General features: G+C 46.2%; 2 long non-coding RNA genes across 2 annotated transcripts; one reads left to right on the forward strand and one right to left on the reverse strand.

Moving 5' to 3' along the window:
• Positions 1-8410: 8410 nt before the first annotated feature.
• LOC125928493 (uncharacterized) lies at positions 8411-11799 on the reverse strand. The gene is made up of 2 exons (XR_007459680.1): positions 11430-11799; positions 8411-8556 (listed from the first exon to the last, which is right to left on the reverse strand). It is a non-coding gene; the product is annotated as an uncharacterized LOC125928493 (long non-coding RNA).
• LOC125928494 (uncharacterized) lies at positions 11795-13216 on the forward strand. The gene is made up of 2 exons (XR_007459681.1): positions 11795-12030; positions 12970-13216. It is a non-coding gene; the product is annotated as an uncharacterized LOC125928494 (long non-coding RNA).
• The last annotated feature ends 476 nt before the right edge of the window (positions 13217-13692 follow it).

The raw sequence follows: 13692 nt of genomic DNA on the forward strand, positions 1-13692 counted from the left end.
TGGCCAGAGGACATTCGGACGCAGAAGCAGGCAGTAGAGGCCTGACTGCCTCCAAAGCCAGGTGACCATAGAGAAGGCCAAAGCTCAGCTAGTATGTTGAGCGGGACCCAGGCTTCCCCGGACCCCTGGGGAGTCCGCTTAGGGAAGTGGTGCATTGATTTGGGAGTGTGTTTGCATTTGTGTTTAGTTGAGTAGGTCCCTGGGCTCAGTCATCAGCAGGAGGGGCTGGAAGGCTCCGTGAGTAGAGGCCATGAGATCCGGGCAGAAAGTCCCTGTGTTTAAAGGTGACTCTTAAAGAGGTCGAGATGACTAACCAAAGGGAGTTTGGAAATCACCTGTGGCTCTCACAGATCCCGGCTTTCCCTTGCCTTTTCCCTTCCCTCCCAGCGTTGCTCTGAATAATCAAGAGATGATTTCTCCTTAGAGCATCGGCTTTTTTCTCTGTTAAATCTGGGCCACTGCCAGGGCGCACAGCTTTTCAAGAGGACTGCGGGCTGGATTTTGCCGTCCCCCACCACGCCCCCCCATCCCTGGGGTGGCCAGTGGAACCGCTCTCCGTGTACCTGGGCAAGTGGCCTAGCTGAGGAGTGTGTTTCACTCAGCCCCAGGCAGCCGAGCAGGGCCGAAAGGTGCCTTCTCAGCAGGCACGAATAGCAGGGAGAGATTCTAACAGCCCTCAAGCCTACATGGGCAGGCTTAGCAGTGGGGGCCCCGCGGGGTCCCTAATGAAGTCCAGCCAGACTTTATAGCCTGAGGCCTGAGGCCAGCTGCTGAAGACACTCTGTTGTCCTTCAGGAGGGTAATCCAGCTCTCAGCTTGGAGAAGGGCCATTTATTTTCTGATGGAAGATTCCTTTTACTTATTTACTTTTGGCCAAGGTGAACCCTGAGTTATGACTGCTCACGCTTTATTACGAGCATCTTGGGGCTCCGGGCAGGGCTGTGCAGATGTGCACTGAGGGTAGAGCCAGCAGGCAGGGTCTGAAAACCAAGCGCAGGTTGGTTCTCGGGGAAGACACCTTTCCGAGGCTTTGTCTGTTTGCTGTTCTCTGAGCCCTAAAGACCTGTTTCCTGTTGCTCTGGGCCACTCATTTATCCTCAGAGGAAACATGGCATTGCACAGGGAGTTGATGTTTGGACACTGAGGGGAATCAAAGCTTCCTTTGTGGTCCATTAGTTGGGCACCACCTTCCCTCACTGTGCCCCCTTCCTTACCCTGTGGCGGCTGCAATCCCCCGCTTACGAATCGCCGAGGGGACAGGTTCCCCCACCCGGCTACTGTTTATCACCCGGGATAGAATGTCCCTTTCCTTCAGTGGAAGGGACAAACTCACCCGGTCCGTGAGTGGTTACCTTCTGAGAAGAGGTGTGAAAAGAGCCACTCACCATGCAGGTTATCTCCAGCTGACATACACTCTGGAGAGTTTCTGTTTCTTCTCTTTAAACAAAGAGAGGGAGTCATGCAAACCTGCATGCAGTTGGCCAGACTGGAGCTGGAAATCACCTAACAAACAAACGCAGCAGTGATGAATTGGTGGAGACATTCATTCATTCCTATTTAATTCATTTGTCCATTCTTATTTATTCATTCACGATAGGAATGTTTACCCGAATGCTTTCTGGGTAGAGGAGGAAATGAAATAAGTATAATATTCGTTACCTGTTCCCAAGGAATTTGCAGTCTACCCGGGGAATTTATGTGCATACAAAATTTATTAGCAGTATCTTTCTAAAAAAATATTTATTTATTTATTTTGAGAGAGAGAGAGAGAGAGAGAGCGAGCGCACACGCGTGAGCGGGGCAGGGGCCGAGAGGGAGGAAGAAAGAGAGTGAGAGAGAGAGAGCGCGAGCTGGAGAGGTACAGAGATGGAGAGAGAGAATTCCAAGCGGGCTCTGTGCTGTCAGCTCAGAGCCCCACACGGGGCTCGATTTCATGAACTGCAAGATCGTGACCTGAGCCGGGATCGGGAACCTGACGCTTAACCAACGAAGCCACCCAGGTGCCCCTATTAGCGATACCTTGCACTTTCAGAGTGTATCATGTGAAAGTTTATTAGGTTTACCAATTCTAATTTCGTGGAAACCATTTTCTTAATCCTATTGACTGACTAATCTTACGATGCTGCCGTCTTAATCTTTAAATTTACCTCTGTCTGAGTTCATACGTTTTCATTCATACATGGCTTGAGTATCCATTGTATGTCAGTATACTTCAATTTCTGTATCCATTTCATTCAGGATGGATATTTGGGTTTCCCATTTGGGGCTGTTAGGGTGTAATCTGGCCACTGTGAAACGTCTGAGTGCGGGTATTTCGTGCCTTTCGTTCTAATGCTACATTTTCATTCTTTGTTTTCCACATCATACATCTCTACTCACATCATTTTATGTAGTCTGCATTCCTTCTCGAGTTTGTCTTCTACATCATTGACTTACTTGTCTATAGTCATTAAGAAAATTTTTTTATTACTGCCTTTAGAGCATATCTTCAGTTTTCTGGAAGTTTCAGTTTCCTTGAAGCTTAATTTTACTTCAGTGGTCCTCCTTCCTTTTTCTTTTTCTTTTTCTTTTAGAGAGAGAGAGAAAGAGGGTGCGTGAGTGGAGGAGAGGGGCAGAGGGAGAGGGAGAGAGAGAATCTCAAGCAGGCTCCACGTCCAGCATGGGGCCCAACCTGGGGCTCGATCCCACGACCCTGGGGCCATGACCTGAGCCAAAAATCAAGAATCAAATGCTCGACTGACTGAGCCACCCAGGTTCCTGCCTCCTTCCTTTAAAAAACAAAAAACAAAAACAAAAAACAAAAAAACCCCCAACTTTGTTAAAATAGAATACAGGGAAGTATTAATGCACAATTCAGTTATTATTGAACGTGAACATTCATTCAACAACTACTGAGGCTAAGGAATGTAGTATTGTTAGCACCTTAAAGTATCCCCGAGGCCCTTTCCAATGCCTCTTCCTCAAAGACGACCACCAGCCTATTTCCTCTCAGCGTTTCATAGTGTTTGCATTTCCCTTCATCTCAGTGGGGCCAATGCCATGTCTGTTCTTTTGTTCCCAGCCTCTTTTCCTCAACATATTTGCGAGACTCAGCCATGTTTTTGAGGATAGCTGAAGTTGATTCATTTTCACTAATCTATAGTATCCCGTCATCTATAAATATACCACAATTATTTATCTGTTCTGTTCTCAATGGGTATTTGGGCTGCTGCCAGCTTCAGCTATTAGGGTATAATCGGACCATCCCCCTTTTTTGTTGCTGCAGTAGTCTTAGGATGTGCTTTCCTCATGCCTCTGACTTCTTGCCTTCCTGGGGCCTTATTTGCAACGTGGACACAGTTTGTGAAAATCTCTTCTGTGTCTTGTCATGATGTATACAGAGACACATATATATACAAGTAGCCTTTCCTCCACGTCTTCCAGCTGATGCTACCTTTACTTCCCGTTAGAAGATGTTTTTCTATGGTCCCTTTTGCTTTTTTCTGTTCTACTTTGTGACTCCATAAAGTCCTTTGCGGGCCCAGAATCTGTGAGCCAACAGGGTTTGTAAAGAAACTTTAGTTTCTTTGTTTTGTCTTCACTTTATCTTGGACCTGGGATAATTTTCCCCTTGTCAGCCCCAGCTGGAGAGTCCAGTTTGTAGAAGCCACTCGTCTAGTCCATGGCTTTTTTTTTTTTTTATGTTTATTTATTTATTTTTTTTTGAGAGAGAGAGAGAGAGAGAGAGACAGTGTAAGCAGGGGAGGGGCAGAGAGAGAGACAGAGTGTAAGCAGGGGAGGGGCAGAGAGAGAGACAGAGACAGAATCCAAAGCAGGCTCCAGGCTCTGAGCTGTCAACACAGAGCCCGATGTGGGGCTCGAACTCACAAACCACAAGATCATGACCTGAACCGAAGTCAGACACTTAACTGACTGAGCCACCTAGGCGCCCCAAGTCCATGGCTTCTGAGTGGAGGTGGGACCTTTGGTTTTTGTTTCTTTTTTAATGTTTTATGTATTTTTGAGAGAGAGTGCAAGCTGGGGCAGGGCAGAGAGAGAGGGACAGAGGGTCTGAAGCAGGCTCTGCGCTGACAGCAGTAAGCCTGATGTGGGGCTTGAGCTCACGAACCGCACGATCGTGACCTGGGCTGAAGTTGGACGCTCAACCGACTGAGACACCCAGGTTCTCCTGGAGGTGGGATCTTGTTTGCCGCTACTCCTGGGTCTGCTTCCTGTGCCACGAATTATGTAACTCCTTTGTTTCTCCCTTGTCTTGTTCCTCTTCCTATTCCCAAACTAGTATCTAGCACTCAGTGATCCCAGGTTCACTTCTCATCTTCCCCCCAAATAATGCAGGATGGGACATAGCAACCCATAGCTCTTGCTGCTCCTGGAGAGTAGGGTTTCCTGATGAGCTTACAAAAAGGGGTGCTGCCGGGCTAGGTTTGGATTGGGTTGGGGAATAGGTCACCATGGAAAACAGTTGTTATGAAATAGGGAGTGACCGCCTCCTTTGCTGGGCAGGTAGCCTGTGGGTCGCTGTTTGCAGGGGCAAACGATGGCGGTGAGTCAATGTCCTCCTGCCGTAAGTACCTCTGTAGTTCCCAGGGGTGGGTGGAAATTGCTTTTCTCCGGTTTCTTTGGTGTTGCAAACAGTGAGGATTCTCCTCAACGCCTGACGTGTGTATGCATCTCAAAATTAATATTTCTGGGGATGTACTCTTATCTACGCTTTGGGGGCTATTTTAATTTGAGTTTGGGGTGCTGCTTTCTGTAGCACCTGGCGGTGCTGCTTACATGCCTGGTTTTGACGTGTGTCACTGCTTTGGCATCCACGTCGCTGGCTGGTCCTCCGCCTGCATTTTTTCTACCTCTTCGTCTTTTCCAGTGTTCCTCGCGTGCCCCTCATCTTCTGCCCACTGTAGTCCCCTGGGGTTGTTTTTTGTTGTTGTCCCCCCCAGACACCTATGTGCTGATTGCCTCGACGTGCAGATCTTCAATCCCTGCCTCTCTCCTGCAGTTTAGATCTGCTACCCATCGTCCTGTGTAGATGCCTCATGTGTTCCTTAGGCTGCAGAGATCCAGAGCTGAATGGATTTTCTTTTTTCTCCAAAACTGCCTCTCCTCTGGAATGTTTCGCAGGAAATTATGTCACATCATACCCAGTCAGCTACAAAAGCAATCTGGGAGCCATCCTTGATTTTTCTTTTTCACTCACCCCCCCACATGTAATTGGCAAAGTCATGCAGATCTTGACTTCTTTCAACATACCTCGAAACGATCCCTTGCTCTCTGACCACATTGCTTTTGTCTTGGGCCAGGTCCCCACCTCCCAGACAGCTGTAGTCACCAGGAGTTGATCTCCTTGTGCCTGATCTAGAGTGTCATTCATGTCTCAGTTCAGTTTCATTTCATTGGAGGGATACTTCCTAATCATGCACTTGATTAGGTTATCCGACTACTTATAACTTTTTTTCTTCTTGGCCTGCAAATATATTAGTATATATTTTTAATATTTCTTTAATCTTTGAGAAGCCTGGGTGGCTCGGTTGGTTAAGTGTCCAGCTCTTGGCTTCAGCTCAGGTCATGATCTTAGAGTTGGTGAGTTTGAGCTCCACATCGGGCTCCGTGCTGGCAGTGCAGAGCCTGCTTGAGATTCTCTCTCTCTCTCTCTCTCTCTCTCTCTCTCTCTGTCCCTCCTTTGCTTGTGTTCTCGCTCTCTATCTCCTTAAATATATAAATAAACTGTAAAAAAAGTTTCTTTAGTCTTTAAAAAATTTTTCAAATCCATAGAGGTTTGGAAAGTATAGTGAATAACTGTATGTCTTCATCTAATTGTTAATATTGAAGCATTTGCTTTCTCTCTGTCTCCCTTTTTTCCAACACACACACACACACACACACACACACACACACACACACAGGCATGCACCCAATTTTTTTCAGTTCTAGAATTTTAATTTCTAAAATTAATCTCTAAAATTAATTCCTAAAATTAATTTCTAAAATTCTAGAAATTTAATTCTGGGTTCTTTTTTGGAGTTTTCATTTTTTCTGCTGAAATACTCATCTGCTTACTCATTGAAACAATATTTTTCTTGAATTATTTGGACAAATTTTCCTATATTCATAGTAGATCTTTAAAGTCTTTATGTACTTAGATCCAACATCTGGGCTCTAGGCCATCTTGGGATTGGTTTTTATTGTTTGTTTATTTTTATTTTTATTTTTTTTAGATTATGGTAACACTTTCTGGTTTCTTTGCATGCCTGTTAATGTTCGTACACCCAACATTGTAATGCTATGCTATGGAGACTCTGTGTTCTGTTATCTTTCTCTGAAGAGGGCTGATTTTTGCCTCAGGAGGTAGTTCAGTTACTACCTGGCTGCTTTCAAGTTGTTTAGGTTTGGTTTTATGCTTCTTCAGGGTAGGGCTGTGGGAATCCCAGCATGTCTCCCAAGCCTCTCTAACTTGGCAGGGACTCGGCCTCCAAACTGTCTTCCTTGTGAGTCTCATCAGGGCTTGGTTTTAGGTTTTGATCATGTGGATCTAAAGAAGGCCTTTAGAGTGTGTTCTTTATTCCTGTGATGTGGTCCTTCTCATGTCTCAGCTGGATGCCTGGGGTATTAATGAGGTTTTTTTCAGACATCCGGGATTGCCTCAATTCTAGCATTTCTTTTCTCTTCTCAACTTCCGAGAAGCTGCTTCCTGGTAAGTCTGGTTTAATCTCAACTTACATGTGGGTCGTCCAGCCTTCGGCCAAGTATTCATAGGAGACCCACCTCACCTGCAGGCTTCTGGGGCTTTCTCTCTGCAGTTTTCTTCTCTCCGCTGCCTTATCCCATAAGGTTCTAGTTCCTTCAGCTACCCCAAAGTCTGACCTGGGCTTGGGAAGCGGTCCCCAGGTGGAGAGCTCACCTGGTCAGTCTCCCTTCTCCCTACACTTGTAGTCTTGTGCTGTCCATGGTCTACTGCCTGGAAACAGCTGCCTTATGTATTTTATATATTTTGTTCAGTTGTGTGGTTGTACATGGTGGGAGGGGTATTTTTATACCAGTTACTTTATTGTAGCAGAAGTCTGTTGTTAATAATTTAATTTTTTTTACTCAGACCCATTAAAGGCAATTTTCAACCAACATAGCACTTACCCTTAAACTTTTCATTTTTGTTTATAATTTTTTTTTAATGTTTATTTATTTTTGAGAGACAGAGAGACAGAGCATGAGCGGGGGAGGGGCAGAGAGAGAGGGAGACACAGAATCTGAAGCAGGCTCCGGGCTCCGAGCTGTCAGCACAGAGCCCGACGCGGGGCTCGAACTCACAAACCGAGAGATCACGACCTGAGCCGAAGCCGGACGCTTCACCGACTGAGCCACCCAGGCGCCCCTGTTTATAATTCTTAAATGGCTCTCCACAGCCTACAGCTGTGTGAACTTTAGTGAAACAAGCATACGACGTCTCGAGTGGCCTGGACCCTTCCTTTTTTTAAATTTAAAAAAAAAATTTAAATTTATTTTTTGAGAGAGAGAGAGAGAGAGGGCTGGGGAGGGACAGAGGGAGAGAGAGAGAGAGAAATCTTAAGCAGGCTCCGTGCTTAGCATGGAGCCCACCACCTTGAGATCATGATCTGAGCTGAAATCAAGAGTCGGACGTTCAACCCACTGAGCCACCCAGGTGCCCCCCAGACCCTTCCTTTTTGTCCGCTTGACTCCCTGCTTTCCTTCCAGATGGTTCCCTGCCACCTCAAGATCTCTCCCGCTTCTCTGCCTTTGTTCTAGCTGCTTCTGTCTACTGGAACCCATCTTTCAAGTTGCAACATTGGTGGTGGTCACCATCATCATAATCACCCGAGCGGAAGTTTATTGAGTGCTTATTCCGTGCTAGGAACCTTCGTTCAGAATGCTTTATATGAATTAACACCTTTCATCCTGCCAGTAATCCTCTGACGCGGGTATTATTATTAACTCCATTTTGACAAGTGTGGAAGATTGAGACGTGGAATAACCTTGTCCAAGGTTACTAACTAGCGTGTGCAGCTTGTCACCTGGCTTCAGAGCCCATGCTGGTTAACTTTGATGCTAGGCCTCCTCTTTCCTGCTAGATGAGACCCTTTTGTGCCTTCCCTGCACCTTCATGTCACTATCGTATATGTCACTGCCACCGCTGTGACACATGGGTGAGAACCTGCCTGATTAATCAAGCGTGCAGTGGGTGGAGAGATATTTTTAAAGCTCTGTGTGAGCCCAGTGTGCTCCTCACCGAGAGGTGCACTGCAGCCCGGAGAAGGCTGGTGATGGGCATGATTTCATGCCAGAAGGGGGCCGGGAGCTCTGAAGGACCCCTCCCCACCCCCACCCATTTTTTTTTTTTTTTTTCCCTCCTCTCGCTTCGCTGGTTGATTTAAAAATCCAAGAGGCACACCCTACTTGCCTTTTTGGAGACACTTCCTTCGACAGGCTTTTCAAGAGGGGTTTTCAGGAGGCAGAGACATGACTGTCACAAGAAGAGAAACTCCCAACTCTTATCGGAGAAGGCTGATGGCTCCGCGTTCTCTCTTCCGGAGGAGGCGATAAAACCTACACAAAGAAGCACAGCATCCAACAAGAGTGGGAGTGCCAGAAACGCAGCTCGGCCCCCAGAGCTGGGAATTAGCCTCACCACCTGGGTCTTTTATCTACCAACGCGACCTGCCTTTGAGCCTTGAGAGGGAAGTCTCTCGTGGCGAGTCCCCAAGCTCTGTTCCAAGCAGAGCCAAGGAGGGATTTCTCTGATGGTAGCTGCTTCCCAGGGCCCACTCCTTTAAGGGACAGTTGCTTCAGTCTTCTTAGAGGTTCCCGCCCCTTGTTCTGAAAATGCATTTTGGTAGCTGCATCCAAGAAAGAAACCTGAGTCCCGATCCTGCCACATTCATCGTATTCATTTGTAAATTTCTATGCTGCCTTGCTTCCAAATGGGATCTAGACATCATATGATAAATGAAGAGGCAAACTGCAAAGGCTGTCAGAACAGAAGTGGAAAATAAAACTCCATATACAAAGAGGAAGAAAAAAAAATGACAGCCCCTTAAACTAATGCAGTTACTATGAATGGGCGTGAAATTTAGCTCTAAGCTTCCAACTGGTTGGGGCAGAGAGGCTACACGTGTTACCTTATTCCAAGGATGGTGTTAAAGTGCCCCATTGGAAGAAGAATCTTCTCTCTATTTTATTTTTTAAATGTTTATTTATTTATTTTGAGAGAGAGAGAGAGAGAGAGAGAGAGAGAGAGGGAGAGGGAGAGAGAAAGCATGCAAGCAGGGGAAGGGCAGAAAGAAAGAGAGAATCCCACGGGGCTCGATCCCATGGATGGTGTGAGATCATGACCTGAGCTGAAATCAAGACATTTAACTGAGCCACCCAGGTGTCCTCGTCTGTATTTTAAATAGGAACCCTTTGGCCCATAATAAAAATACCCAATATGCAAGTATTTTGTATTATTTCAGAGATGTTGGTGCCTACCAACTTTTTCTCACCCTCAGATTTCTGAGGATTTATTTTTTTTTTGTGCATTTCCACTAGTAATAGTGGCTTATGATTGTGGTGATTCTCAATGAAGGATGAAGGATTATAGACTCTCCAAATGCAGAGAGACGAGGGAAGGTTGTAGTTTAAAAAGTCTTCCCACTGGCTGATTCTGAGACCCGCCCCCCTACCCCTCCTTGGCAATAGAACATGTTTCTCTGGTTCCTCCTCTGGAGATAGTAGGCAGAGGCGATATCTTGGTATGAAAGTTCAAGAGCCGGCATCATAAACCATGACCTTGACTTGGGATATTTGAGGAACAGGATCTACCAACCATTCGTCTCTCTCAGAAAATAACCTTGATACTGTTCCTGTGGAATCTTCCACTTTCAACCGAAATGCATCCTAACAGATCTCCTGAGGTAATTAAACCCCGAGGTGCTTCTCCACATAACTAAGTAAGGTAACCTGTTGAGTAGAATTGTTCAGCATTATCCATCTGGATGCCGAAGGGAGTTTGCCAAAACTCATCATTATGATGTTGGCTTCATTGATACTGAGCTGTTTTTCCTGGTGGTAATTGGCTAACAGCAGGTTCAGCTGCTTCCTGGGACTACTCAGGGATGTGATATTAGCAATATGTTCTAGCAGGGATGGCTCGCTGGTCTTACCTCTTCACAGTGGCATCGAGAGCATCTCATCTAAACCCATCTCCAAATCATTTAAAAGCAGGTGCTGAGCTGGGACACAGCCATTTAAAATACAATTTTTTTTGCTACCAAGAGGGTCATTTCTACTTTCTCTCTCAAGCCAGAAGAACACTAAATTTACATTGAGACCTGAATTATTATATTGCTGTGTGACAAATACTCCAAAAACATTTTATTTTATTTTTAAAAATAATTTTTTAAATGTTTATTTATTTTTGAGAGAGACAGAGACAGAATGCGAGTGGGTTAGGGGCAGAGAGAGAGGGAGACACAGAATCCGAAGCAGGCTCCAGGCTCCAAGATGCCAGCACAGAGCCCGATGCGGGGCTTGAACTCACGAGCTGTGAGATCATGACCTGAGCCGAAGTCAGACGCTCAACCGACTGAGCCACCCAGGCACCCCCAAAAACATTTTAAAAAAGCCCTCCAAAACCCAAGTCTCTTTTCAGGATCAGAAAATTCAGGCGTGGCATGGACGGCTGGTCTGCCTAGCACCTTTCAAAATGTTGGAGTCAAGGGGCGCCTGGGTGGCTCATTTGGTTAAGTATCTGGTTCGTGATTTCAGCTCAGGTCATGATCTCTCGGTGGTGGGATCGAGCCCCACGTTGGGCTGCATGCTGGGTATGGAGCCTGCTTGGGATTCTCTCTTTCCCCCTCTCTCTCTGCCTCTCCCCTGCTCGTGGTCGGTCTCTCTCTCTCTCAAAAATAAATAAGCAAACATTTTTTTAAAAAAGTTTGCAGTCAAGATGTTTCCTGGGACTGCAGTCATCTGAAGGCTTGATTGGGGCTGGTGAATCCAATTCTAAGCTCATTCACAAGGCTCTTGGCTGGACACCTCCCTCCCTCCCTTCCGTGAAGACTTGTCCATAGGACTGCTTGAGTGACTTCAAAGCATGGGCTTTGCCTCTTGCTAGCATGAATGATCATTTTATGACCTTGTCTCAGATGTCCTATTTCATCACTTCTGCCATATATATTCATTAGAAGTGTGAGAAGTGAGTCACTAAATACAGTCCACACTTAGGGTAAGTGGAATTAGGCTCCATCTTTTGAAGGAAAGAATTACCAGGTATATTTTTTAAACCACCAAAGACCATATAGCTTGGAGATGGTTTCTAGCTATTAAGTCAAAAGCTAATGAAATGTATATAGAAAATTCTAAAATCACAGCAGTTTCTTTATGCAATGAAGAAGAGAGGACCGGTGGTCATGGTTTTAAAAATAGGAATTAAAGCCTACCTGTTCTTGACGGAGTAGGGTCTCTGGAGTCCCTCAGCGCTGGGTTCTTATCCCAGTTGTACCACTTAGCAGCTCTTCTCCGATATCACTTTTTCCCCTAATAGCAGAAATTTTAGCTGGACCTGTGGATGCTGGCATAAAGACTACGTTTCTCAGTCTTCCTTGAGAGCTAGATGTGGCCATATTAGTAAATGCCAGCCAGTAAGATGTAAGCAGAAGTGACATTGGGCAACTTTTGGTGCATGTTGCCTCTTCTTTATCCTTTCTTCCTTCTTATTATTGGGATGGGAAAGTCCTCATCTGACGCCATGAAGACAAAGAGTTTCACCACGGAGACCAAGACAAAGAGTTCCGTGGAGGCCGGAATGCAGAGCTGGAAGGAGCCTGGGTGCCTGACGGTGGTGAAACAGAGAGAAATCCACTTCCACCTTGTTCCTCTGGCACTCAGATCGGAACCTAAACTCCCAGAATCAGCAGCCATACGACCACAGACGAGTAATCCGGTCTCTAAACCCATTTCCAAGTGTTAAATTAGCGCCTTACATGCAAAACTGCTTTCAAGAGTCCCCTGCTTACTGTTTTTGAGGAGGAAGCATTGTTGGTAAGGTTGATTAGGTTTGATGAGTCTGTAATTTCAAAACATCGCACGTTTGTCCCTTTTCTCATATATGTATTGACTGTATTTCAAACTCATCTGTTGAAATTCTAAGAGAAGAGGCTCAGCAGGGCGAAGGGGGGTAGAACCAACAGGGCGGGCGGGATGCCAGGGACCCTAGAGCCCTGTAGGAGGTCATTGACTTTGGGTGGGGTGCCTGCATGTTGAGGGCAGTGCGCATATACACCGTGTTTATCCCTATGTGCAAACATGGTGAAAGTCTAGGCGCACAGCGATCGCTCAGAAACGCTCGTCGAATGAACGGACGCAGGTCTTCTGCGACGAGAAGTTTGTCCCAAAGCGAGCTAATTGTTCCTGATTGTTCGCTCTCTAACAAGAGTGGATTTGGGATGATCTGTATGGCGGTGAAGCATGGTTGATGATGCATGACACGTAGGGACCTGTGACTTACCGCAGTGCTCCATGAGTTTTGGCTTTTTCACCGGCACGGTATAGATGACAGTATGTACTTTCCAGGGATGACGTAGACTCACACAATGCAGAGTGAGTTACTGTTGTGTATTTCACACGTGCCCAATACATAGTAACGGTAGTAGTAATTGTTGCTGTCGTTGTGTTGACGATGTTGACCATGGCGGTGGTGGTAGTGGTAATGACAATGACAAGACACACCCAAAGGATGGTCACTTCCAGGTTAGGGGCAAGGTAGCTCTTTAGAGGAAAAAACAGACCACTAGCCAGAATCGTGCACAATTATCCTGGCGGGACAGGCTCACTTCAGGATGCGAATGTCCCTAATTGGAAAGGCCTATCAACGTGGACATCTCTGGACATCCCATTTTGATTCTCTATGTCTTGGCTGTAAGCCCCATAGGGACACCTTTCCTACTCCTTCTGCCCCACCCTCAGCTCTTTATCTTTCAGAGACCCTGCCCTCATTGTTGTAGAGGCAAGAGTCTAAATTGTCAAAGGATGGAGAGGAAAAGATACCGAATGATGCTAGCTTTTCAAGCTCGTGTTATCCTGAGAGAGAGAACCAGGATCCCATAAGATCTGGGCTTTGATGTGAGAAACATCTGTGGATGGCTGAAAGTTCAAGCCTTTCAAGTCCTCACTGTGATGCTTCCAAGGATCAGGAGTGAACATGACATAAATTTTCTTTTAAAAGAAACTGATGTGTCCCCCATTGCTTATTTCCATGGGTTGGAGCAGAGGTGGTGATAGGAGACGGGGAGCCTGAAATCATGGCTCAGTGACCAGAACGCACTCCCCTTTGGGAGAGGATGTTGTCAGCTCTTTGAGTTCAACATACCGGAAAGCAGATTTTCATTCCTTACGTAACTCACTGCAACCCTCTGGGTGGCCATTTAGCGTGCCCGCATAGAAGCGTTGCAGGGAGGACGGGTCCTAAAGTTCTTGGTCTGGTGCCCCCGAGCAATTTGTAGGTGACTTTAGAGAGCTCAGTCTCTCTGCCATCTGGCACTCAGGTGGGGAGAGGTGAGGGAGGGGCGTCATGGGGACAGACCTGAGAACTCACTATTTCCTGAACCTCTGTGGGACCTGTCCTCAGACACTGGTGTGCAGTTTCTTAGCCAGCACCTATTGAGGCTGCAAAAAACTTCTGAGAGTTTCAAGGGCATGATTGAT

This window comes from Panthera uncia, chromosome E3 (assembly GCF_023721935.1).
Source record: "Panthera uncia isolate 11264 chromosome E3, Puncia_PCG_1.0, whole genome shotgun sequence".
Lineage (NCBI taxonomy): Eukaryota > Metazoa > Chordata > Mammalia > Carnivora > Felidae > Panthera > Panthera uncia.